The sequence below is a fragment of the Hydra vulgaris genome, chromosome 02 (assembly GCF_038396675.1).
Source record: "Hydra vulgaris chromosome 02, alternate assembly HydraT2T_AEP".
NCBI classification, from domain to species: Eukaryota; Metazoa; Cnidaria; class Hydrozoa; order Anthoathecata; family Hydridae; genus Hydra; species Hydra vulgaris.
In genome coordinates this window covers 15,485,371-15,497,476 of record NC_088921.1, presented here as the reverse complement: position 1 = coordinate 15,497,476, position 12,106 = coordinate 15,485,371, and positions in this window count along the sequence as shown.

The window sequence follows — 12,106 nt, the reverse complement described above, 5'->3', positions numbered from 1 at the left end:
CCCACTTTTGCATTCAAAAGGTTACTTTTGTAGGATTATTGAGTAATAAAGTACGTACATTCTTTAATGTGCGGCCGTGGCGCAGTGGTTAGAGCGCTTGCTTTTATAAGCAGGAGATCCAGTTTCGAAACGTGCTCTAGACAAATTTTCGTGTCACGGTAAGGAAGGAGGCGTGAACTTCCTGGTTAAATGCACTTCCGCGGTGTTCTGTGACAAGACTGTAAGGACTTCTTGGGGCACCTAAAAAATGAAAAAATTATGTGATAAATCTGGTATTTATTTATTTTTTTAAACATACTATATTTTTTTTTAAATATATTTTACAATTTATTCTTAATGTTTATAATTAGGGCATTTGCAAAACAATTTATAAAGGATATCACAATTTACGACGTTGGCACTTGTTATTAGGGGTAAAAATTTCCGGAAATTTTCAAAGATAAGTTATTTTATAATTAGTGGGTAAAATTTTGTGTAAAACTAGTGGGTAAAATGTCTTATTTAGGCAGTTTTTATGGACAATTATATGGAAAAATATTGTGAAGCAGATCATACAAATTTTAGAAAGCCCTCTTTGAAAAACACTTTTTTTAGCATTGTATCAAGTTTTTTTATTATAACTATGATGATCAACTATGATCATTTGTTTTCGAAATTTCCTAAAACTGTTTTATCCTGTTATTTACTATGCATATTGATGTTCATTGCCGTATTTGACAATATCTATTAAATTGGCCTTCAAATTACTGAAAACTGTAAAATTATATACGTTATTGATTAATGAAAGGCAAAAAATAAGGAAATTTTTTTTTCTAAATTTGAACTATTTAAAATTAAAGTTAGCAATAAAAAATAAAAAACAAATGATTTTGAGGCTATAAATTCCACCGCTTTAAATAAGTGCGTTTAAGCCGTAGCGCAGCGGTTAGTGCGCTTGACTTAGAATCAAGAGATCCGTTGTTCACCGCCACCTCTGGGCAAGTTTTACAACATAGGTAAGGAAGGAGGCGTAAACTTCCTTTCAAATGCAATCTTCCGCTGTGTTCTGTTTCATTTTAAACAAAGAAATGAATTTTGTAAAACCATATAATTATGAAGTTTATTGCTATAAAAAATTTTTTAAAATTTCCGGAAATTTTGAGCAAAATTTCCCGGAAAACTGTTACTCAATGTGCCCTTAAATACTTTTTTCCTATATCTTTTATCAATAAAATCGTTTATTATATCACCAAAATCAATCTCGCGAAGATTATCTGATAGACATCAATCTCAGCATGTCTAAACTGCTCATTTTTATTTCGTTTTATTTTTGAAAACGAGGCTCCGCAAAACAATTTCTAATCATAAGTGTTAAAAAAATGCAAAGAGAAAATTTCTACGTTCGGAAAAACAGATGCAACGTTGTCATGAACCAAAGTTTCGTAAAGTTCAGAATAAAAAAACTGAGTTTTTGATGCAACTTTTAATTTGACGTAGTGTGATATTGCCTCAACTCTGTATAAAAATCTTAGAAAAAAAATCAACCAAATTTGAAACCTGTCGATAGTCATTTTTCGAAAGTTCAAAGTTAGCCAAAAAAAAAACATTTCCGCAACCTTTAAGTAAACTTTGCTTCGCCCATTAATCTCTCTCTTCTTAAGCCTATCAATAATTACTATAAACCCGTTGAGACGAAAACCATTTCGAGCAGGTAATATCAGGAATTTTTTTTTTTTTTTTTTTGATTTTGCCGTTTGTTAAAAGTTACAAAAAAAAATTACAATAATAGAAAATCCTGGCCGGAGCAAGAAGAAGACAGACTTGCCTTATCACCAAGCCCCGTTACATTGTTGTTTTCAAACGTTTGCAAAATTTTAATTGATAAAAAAGTAATAAAACAGTACCTAAAAAACTTCAGCAATAAAATAAAAATAAAAATTTTTGCTAACAATTTTCCAGCGGAATAATTAAAAAATAAAAAATAAAATAATACATAATTGAGATTAAGAAAGAATTGCTTTAAGTTTTATTAAAAATTGTGCCATATAAATAAGTAATTAGGGCTGAATAACAATTATCAACAAAAACTTTAAAAAAAAAAGGAAAACAATTAGCTACTTTTAAATTGTTTTTAAAAAAGATATTTGAAATCTAGTATATCGAAGTCCATGTTTAGTTAATGCCGTTTTGAATCAGCCTTAAAACTTTCCAATTATAGTTTAAAACAAAGTCTTGTTTTTCATTAAAAATACGAAGAAAGATTTTCCAAACAGAAGGTCCCCGATATTGAATTTGGAACGAGCCTAATTTAAGATGGTTTATGGAAATGACAAAGTTGTTCACTGAAAATTTAGCAGGATATTTATGAGAGATTTCATTAAAGTAAGATTGAAATATTACTGGAGATAAACCACGCTTTGCTTTAAACATAAATAATATTACTTGATGAATATTATTCTTATAAATATTTAAAGCTCCAAGCTGACGTAAGAGAGGTTCGCAATGGACATTCCTGTTTGCTCTAAATCCTGCAAGCATGTTTTTGTTTGCTTTAATTTTTTTAGAGTTTAGTTTGATTAGTGCTACCCCAGCAACGTTATAGTAAAAAAGAAAGCTGCGTATAAATGAAAAATATATATTCTTTAAAGATGATTTTTAAGAAACGGTTTTGTTCAATATAACATAGAAATACGTTTTGAGATGTTACTTTCTATATTTACAATGGTATTTCCATGACAACTTTTCATCTAAAAGCACTTTTAGAAATTTTATAGTTAACTCCCTTTTAATTATTATGTTATTGATTAAAAGGACGGGCAATTTAAGTATGGGGCATGAAGTTCTTTAGAAGTTTTTCTTTTTAGGTAAACTTGCGTTGTATCATTCGCATAATCAATACCTGGCAAGATTGATTTTGCTTTGTTTTTAAATTCATCATAATTGTCTTTCATTTTGTCTAACATATTTTCTAACAATGAGAACATTAAAGCGCAAATTTTGAGATCAATTTGTTCTGACTGAAGAGTTTTGATTGTCAATCAAAAACTAATCGAAATATTGCGTCACAATACGAGCATGAAGACAAATTTAAAAGTTCCCATTTTATTTGCAATACACTCAGCTTCGTGTCTGGTTTCACTTTTTTAAGAGAGATCTTCAGCAATCTCATTTAATGCTGTCAAAATTGCTTTAATAGAATTGAGAACTGCTTTGTTGGCATTTGCGTGAGCCTCCAAAAGCGTTTTTGATAATGATTTGCGTAACTTTTGGTTCCCGATGTATTATTTTAAGACACCCCATGACATATAATGACTGACTTAAGACGTTTCAATATTTCTTTCAAGGTTCCAGAAATTTTTCTCCGTTTGGAATTGAAATTGAAGGGTGTCACACACAACAGAGCTCTGTTTTCTCCCAATATATGTCAACATGCATTCTCTGAAGAGATCCATCTGAATATGATCTCTCTGAAGAGATCCATTTTCACGTTGATGAAAAATATTCTGCCAATCATTAAATCCATTGCTGCAAAAACCTTTCGCCATCTGCCTTTTCCCCACAAAATGTGCTCTGAACAATACCGTGTCTTAGATTCTGTATTGTAAAACCTACGAGAACACTCAAACAGTCCAGAATGATTTTTATACTCTTGTGGACCACGGTTAATTCAAAAACTGAGGTCATCTTTTTAAAATTGCCACAAATTCCCGGATCAGCTGATCGACATTCTTTCCCAATAGTAGATTAATTTCCACAAGTAAGAGGATCAGATCTAATTATGTGTTACTCAAGATCATTCGAACAACTGTCATACTGATGGTTTGATTGATTTTGATGAGCAGGAGAATCGCTTCTGTCAAAATGATCAATTTTATCTGCTTGTGATTGAACATGCAAATTTAGTAACACTGCTATATATATCCATTTCCAAATGTTTAGAACTTGATGAAACAAAAAATAAGAAATAATTAATTCTTACAATTTCATCAATTTTTTAAATTGGTGATAATGATGGGGGAACAGACCATCGGAAAAATGAAGTTAATTTCGGAAATTTCGCTAAATCAGCAGCATAATTGATTTTTTTCCTAATTTTCTTTTGTTTTACCCGCTTAAGTAAGATTGGTTTAATCTACGATGATGCATAAATTTAAACAACTGTCAATTTTCATATTGAATCGAAATTTGAAAGTAGAAGACTGAGATTAGTCTTATCATCGAGAACTTTGAGGTATTGCGTAAACCACACATATAAACAATGTGATTCTCATTAAAGAAATGTTTTACATGTTATTATTGCAAACTTTTTTTTCTTTTCTTTTTAATTGAACTATGTTTCGTGTTAGTGTTGAGGTTTATAATAATAATACTAGCTTTATTTGTTAAACAAAAATTTACATTTTCCATATGTATTTGATTGCTGATTATTTTAATTTGAGCGTAAATTTTGATTTACCATCAGAACTAGAACATTTCTAGGTAATTATCCATATTAAGAACATGATTTTTGAGTTTCGACTTTAAAGAAGTTATATTGCCTGGGAGAGAAATCGAGGTATAATTCCGAATTAATTTGTTGAATAAATATGAGCCACGATAAGAAATAGAAAATTAAGAACTTTTTTTTTTTTTCAGGGGTACAATAAAGTTACCAGTTGCTCTTGTGTTAAATTTGTTGATATTAGATTGAAAGAAGTTTCCTGTGAATCGGTTTGGAACTAATCCTAGTTTGTATTTAAGCATGAACAAAATGTTAGCGTAGATATTAATTTGGTAAATGTTTAGTGCTTTCATTTCTTTTAATAAGGGTTTAGCATGGGTCAGTTTGTTTTTATGATGTATTATTCTAGAAGCATGTTTTTGTCGTCGATAAAGAGATATTAACTTTGTCTTGTGTGTGCTTCCCCAGGCTATGTTGGCATATGTGAGATAACTATGTATAAAGGAAAAGTAAAGAAGTTTTAGGTTTTTTTGCGATAAAAATGGTCTGGCTTTAAAAAGTATACTAATACTTTTAGATATTTTAGTGTTGATGGCATTTATATGAGCTGTCCATAAAACATTTTCGTCAATAATCACACCAAGAAATTTAATTGTTTGGGTTCTTTCAATTTTTTTGTAGTCAATACTTAGTGTCGGTAGAATTGATGGTAGTTTGTTCTTCTGTTTCTTTGAGTGAAATAAAATATATTTAGTTTTTTGCGCGTTTAATGATAACTTGTTAGCACTGAACCATGTTTTAAGATTTTGAAGTTCAAAGTTGACTTTATCAAAGAGGTCATTGATAGAGGTAGATGAGTAGAACAGATTGGTATCATCTGCAAACATTATACAATCGAGATTTGTAGAGGCTTTAGGAAGATCGTTAATGTAGATAAGGAATAATAAAGGTGCAAGAATAGATCCCTGGGGGACACCGCATTTGATTTTTAATAACTCCGTATTAGTGATACCGTCTATAATAACACATTGTTGCTTGTTATTTAAATAATTAGTGAACCATTTATTAGTTTGATTTTTTATACCGTATTTTCTCATTTTTTCGAGCAGAATTTTATGGTTGACAGTATCGAAAGCTTTTGTAAGATCGATAAAAACTCCCAATACAAATTTTCCTTTATCAAATGACGAGCTAATGTTATCCATTAGGCCTAAGGTTGCATGTTCCGTAGAATGATTAGTTTGAAAGCCGTATTGACATTCACTTAGAATTTTATTGTCTGCTAAATATTTATAAAGTCGGTTGTACATTATTTTTTCCAGGAGTTTGGAAAACACTGGAAGAATTGAGATAGGTCTATAATTGGTTAGCATTGCCGTGTCTCCAGTTTTAAATACAGGTAAAATCTTCGCAATTTTTAATTTGTTCGGAACAACTCCAGTTCTAATTGATGACTTGAAAACATTAAATAAAGGATCTGCTACAATGGATAAAATATCATATACTACATTGCTAGAAATGTCATCGATGCCTGGAGCTTTGTTCTTTCTGATTGATTTTTTTGCTTCTTCAAATTCCTCCAATTTTAGGTCACTCTCAGAAAATGAACTAGTATGGTCAGTAAAATAGTTATTAAATGAATTGTTCGAGTTGTTTATCTTGGATGCCAGGTTAGGACCGATATTTACAAAAAAGTTATTAAATTTGTCGGAGATAGTTTCTTTATCTGTATACTCAATTCCATTTTCCGCAATTCTGGAGGGTAACATTTCGGATTTAGTTTTGGTTTTTCCGATAATATCGTTCATAATTTCCGATGTTTTTTTAATGCTACCATTGTGTTTTTGTAATTGTTTAGAATAATAGATTTTTTTTGATTTATTTTTAATTTTTTCAAAAAGGTTTTTGTATTGTTTATAGACAGTAAGATTTTTTTCGTTTCTATTTTTTAAATATTTAATGTATAGTTTTTGTTTTTTCTTTGACGATTTCTTTATTCCGTTAGTTATCCATGGACATTTCAAATATTTAACTTTTATTTCTTTTTCAATAATTGGAAAGTGTTTATTGTAGTGCTCAAGAAAAATATCAATAAATATATTATAAGCAGTATTTGTAAGTCCTCGGTTGCATTGTTGATAAACATTTGACCAATTTGTTTTTGATAAAGTTTCTTTAAATTTGTGAATCGAAGATTTGTTAATTTTTCTTTTATATGTTTTAATTTTTGAATTATTTAATGAGGAAGAGTTTTGTGTAAGTGAGAAGAATTTTGGAAAGTGGTCTGATATATCAATTTTAAATATTCCTGTTTTTAAAGATATGTCTAAAAATGAGTTGGTCAGTATATTATCTATGGCTGTAATTGAGGTTGAAGTGACTCTGGTGGGTTTATTAATTAATGAGAATATACCGAGCTGAAACAAATTATCAAAGAAAATTTTAATGTTATTGTTTTCATTGTATTTTAAACAATCTATGTTCATGTCTCCTATGCAATATATATATTTTTTTTCATTGTTGAGTTTTATAAAGATTTGGTTCAGATAGTTAGAAAATTTGATAATATTGCCATCAGGTGGCCTGTAACAAGTAGTTACTAGAATGTTTTTTGTATTTTTATTGATTATTTCTATGGTGAAGGCCTCATTGTTGGCATCGGAGAACGAGAGGTCGTTTCTAATTTTTTTTTCAAGATCATTCCGTATATAAACTAAAATTCCTCCTCCTCTTTTGGGTATTTTTCTTTCAAAAGAAATCATGTGGTAGTTAGTAATTTGAAGGTTTGAATTTGCTTTAGAAAATTCGTCAGTACACCACGTTTCTGTAATACAAATCATGCTGAATGAATAATTACATTCTAAAAGAAAACTTTTCAATTTGTCGATATTTGAGTTAATACTTCTTATGTTTATGTGAATAACTGTAAAATCTTCATTACCTTGTTTGAATTGGGATTTAAAAGTATCAATTTCAAAATATTCTGTATTACAACATTTTTCGTTAAATATTTTTTTATCTGCGTGATAAAAATCGTTAGGTAAAATATTATTTGCGGTTTTAAAATAATCAGAGTAATGGGTTTCAAACTCTATTGTTTCGATTGCCATTTTGTCGGTTTACATAATTTAATTACAAAGATTGCGGTTTGTTTTGTTTTTTATTTTATTTTTTTGCAAACACTCTCCTATTTACGAAATTCTCTGACAAATATTTTATCATATTTGATAATAGCGTATTTACCTTCTTTGAGTTGCCGCTTGACTTCTTCCCAAAGCTTTTTCCTATCTCAATCTCCATTGTTTCATTCGAGAAGTCTTCGTTAATGAAAATACCCGTTCCCTTGAGTTTTTTTGCTGATGTTAATATTTTATTTTTATTTTGAAAGTCTAACAATTTAATAATCATGGTTCGTGGAGATTTATCTTCTTTTATTTTCCCGATACGATAAGCTCTTTCAACTATTATTTCCTCGGAGATTCCCAGCTTGTTTATAAATATATTTTTAAGCTCATTTGCACGATCATTCCAAGTTTCAGTGGGCAGCTCAGTTAATCCATCAATTCTTAGGTTATTCTGTCGTGAACGTTTTTCCAAGTAATTAAATTTGTTTTTTAAATTGCCAATTTCGATGTCTAACAAACTGTTTGTAATATTTTATTTAAAAAGTTTTCTTCCTAAAAGTTAATACTTTCCTTTAAATCACTCATGTCTTTTTCAACAATTACAAGTTTTGATTTGTTTTTATTAAACTCGTTTTCAAGTTTGTCAAGTCGATTGGTTATTATTTTTAAGTTCGCACTTAAAATATCGGTAAATATCTTTTCCTGATTTTTTAAAAGTATAGCAGTTTCAGTTAAAATGCCTTTTTTTTGCTCATCAAGTTTGGTGCTTATTAGTTTTTCTATATTTTTCATCATAACTTCAATTTTTGTAAATAACTAATCGCTCGATAAACACGTCTTGCTCGTTCAATGCCGCAAGTCAAAAAAAAAAAACATAAAAAAATAATAGACAATGTCAAAAAAAGTCAAAAAAACATATCAAAATGACAAAAAACATGTCAAAAAAACAAAAAAACATAAAAAAATAATAGACAATGCAAAACGAAATTTTTAACAACATTAAAGATAAAATTAAAAACAATTAATAACAAATTGTAATAGCAATAGCAGTAATAAATTGCAGACAACAGCAATTGCAATTACTTACAGCGAAGTAAATAAATTTCAATGTAGTTATTAAAATAACTAGTTAGAAATTTATTTACTTAAAATTATTTATTAAAATATTAATAAATATAAAAGCATATCTTGAAATTTATTTACTTCTCTTTTCTTAAACATTTTAGAAGTTTTCAAGTTTTTACAGATGAGAGCGAAAAAAAACATAAAGATCAACATAAAGATACGCTGCTTAATTTATTACCTTGCACAGAAATATTTTAAGTATTTTTTTGCATAATTTCGTACACGAACAGGGTTTGAGTACTGGTTGGAACACTTTGAGCCGTAATAGCCTAAGAGAAGTAAGGAAGATTTAGCTTGTAAGATTAAGTAAGTGTTAGTATAGATTATTAAAATTGGACAGATGTCTAGTAAAAAATTAAAGCTTATGTAGAAGAAGTAAGTACACACATTCCTTTCTATTTTACATCTGTCTACAATTGTCTAAGTATTGTCTTTTGAATGATATAAGTTCGCGTATAATGCGTTAAAAAAGTCTAACCAGTAGGAATTTTTCGTTTTATTCAAGAATCGTCCCTCTTGACATCATGATCTTGGGTTAAGGAATCTAGCCTATTGGAATTTGTCATTTTGTACATAATTAATCTATAGCGATCTGGCCTGAGAGATTTAACTTCTGACATTCTGACGTGATTTGGCGTTATAAAAGTCTTGGGTTAAGGAATCTAGCCAACTGGAACTTGTCGTTTTATTTAAGACTTCTCCTTGGTAACCTTGCCTCAAAATTATCATTTTTACTTCTAGTACCACGATTCTGGGTTAAGAAATCTATCTAATTGGAATTTGTCGTTTTGTTTATTTTATTCTATTGTGATCTAGCCTGAAAGATTTCACTTTTAACATTGTGATTTTGCGTTAAAAAGTCTAAACAGTGGAAATTTGTAGTTTTATTCAAGAATCGACCCTCTTGCCATCATGATCTTGGGTTAAGGAATCTAGCCAACTGGAATTTGTCGTTATATTTTAAGACTACTCCTTGGTAAATTTTCTTTTTATTTTATTCTCATTCATTTTAATCCCCCGGGGGACATTATTATAATAAAAAACTTGTACAATAAAATCTATCAACGTCTTCGCGCCACTTCTGATAGTAGAACACGTTGGGTTTTGATCACTCATTGTTATATATATTTATGTGCGTATTGACATAAAAGTGTATCTACTAACATATTTTGATCGAGTCTTAAAATTTTCCGCCTAATATCAACTTTGCTGTCACTGCTCTTTACGACCAACGTATTTTTGTTTTGTCTGCACTACCTAAGTATTCGTACCCTGCAAGCCGATTGATCTAAACACAGATGGTGAGTCTAATTATTACTTTTTTTCTTTTTTCTCTCATTCTCATATTTTTATACTATACGGATGATGATTTTCCATTCATTATGGTTGTTTGTAAATACCAGCATACATAGGAAAGCTCTTATGTATGGACACGCATGTATATATACATATATACAGGGCCGTACCGAGCCAATTTTGCGCTTCGGGCAAGAAAAGAAAATTGCGCCCCCTCTTCCCTCCCTTCCCCCTCCCCCTCCTTAAAAAAAAAAAAAGAAGAAAATTAAACGAAAAAAATGATTTACTGATCACAAAATTTATCACATCAAGTTATAAGTAAAATCTGTCATTAAGGTTGCACAAACTTTAATTCAATGTCACTTTTCTGGCTTTTCTTGAAGCAAATTCACTAATGACATCATCAAAATCAATGTTGTTTGCCACTTCATTTTCAATTGAAATTATAGTCAAACTAGACAAACGTTCTTGGCCCATTGTTGACCTCATATAGTGTTTTATGAGCTTAAGTATACTAAAACTTCTCTCACACGTAGCAACTGTGACTGGTATGGTGAGGAAGATGCAAATAGCAATTGTTGTGTTGGGATAAGCATTGGTCGAAGAATATTTATGAGTGAGCTGCAAAATGTCGATCGGGCTAGATTTTTTAAAGTTGTCTATCATTGCGGCAGCTTGATATTAAAAGCTTGCTATTTCTGACTGGAAATCGGAAAAATCTCTGCCTTGTAAATTTGAGATAAATTTGCAGCTTTTTTCTTGAGTTCATCCACTGAATTTTTAGAGAGTGAATGCCCACTGAGGAAGTCAAAATCAGAGGATACAGCAGGATACAGCTTCAAACCGCCACTCAACTTGTGTAATAATGCTGTCAAACACAAGGTTGCACTAAGATCCGAATTCTGTTTCTGCTGTGAGAAGGTGAGAGTCATCTTCAGCTTCATAAAGTGCCATCCGCTTCACTTTGCACTTCCTCTTGATTGGAAAGCCACCATCAATTCCGCTCTGGTTAGCTTTTTCTGTGGCATCTTTGATAATGTTGTCCACCCCAACATCTTGAAAATTCTAAATGGAAGCCTTCAATCATTTCATTTTTTTTGAGGCAATTTCAATTGAAATGGTTTTTGACCGAAGCAGTTTGTTTTCCCGGTCAATTAGAGAAAGAATTTGACACCAGAAATCCAACAAACACAAAAAACTGAAATCAATATGAATGAGAAGTTCTTTTGCACTGCTAACTGTGACAGCATTTGTCATGGGATTGTGGATTATGGATTCCAAAACTTGAAGAACATCTTTGGTTTGTCTGTGCAATGGTGTAATTGCTTCTTTTTTGGTAGACCATCTTGTGTCACTATTTCCCTTTAATGAGATGGTCAACGTTTTCATCAGTTTTTCCCATCTTGACGTGAAGCTTGAAAAAAGTTAAAGATGGCTTGAACCTTTCCAAAAAACGTAATCATGAGTGGGGAAACCTCAGCAGCATGAACACCAACAAGATTTAAAGTGTGAGCTGCGCATGGAACAAATCTTGCTGACTCATTAAGAGAATGGATGTGAGCTTTGACGCCATTGTATTTTCCAGACATATTGGCTCCATTGTCATAGCCTTGGCCCCGGCAATCGGAAATGCTTAGACCATCCTTCTCCAATTTTTCACTTATCTCTGTTGCAAGACCTTTTCCGGTTTTTTGGTGAGATTCAATGAAGTCCACAAAGCTTTCCTTAATTGTGCAGGTTTCATCCCTGATGCGGACATACCTGATGATCTGAGTCATCTGCTCTTTGTGGGAGATATCTGGAGTGCAGTCAAACAGAACAGAGTAGTATTTAGCTTCTTTGATGTTTGACAAAATTTCTTTCCTGACTTTCTGCCCAAGTAACTCAATCAGCTCATTTTGAATTCAAGGAGAAAAGTAGGATGTTGTGGTTTTTGCTTTAACGGACGCAATGTGTTCAGCCACTAAAGGATAATAATGGCTAGACAACTCAGTTAAGCTCAGAAAATGCCACTGTTTTGTTGACCGATGTCTTCTGTCGTTCCTCGATGGGCAAGATTGTTCTTGGCACAGAAAAAAATTGCATCAACAATCACTTTTAAGATATCTCTCCGCTTTTTCATCTCTCCACTAATAACTCT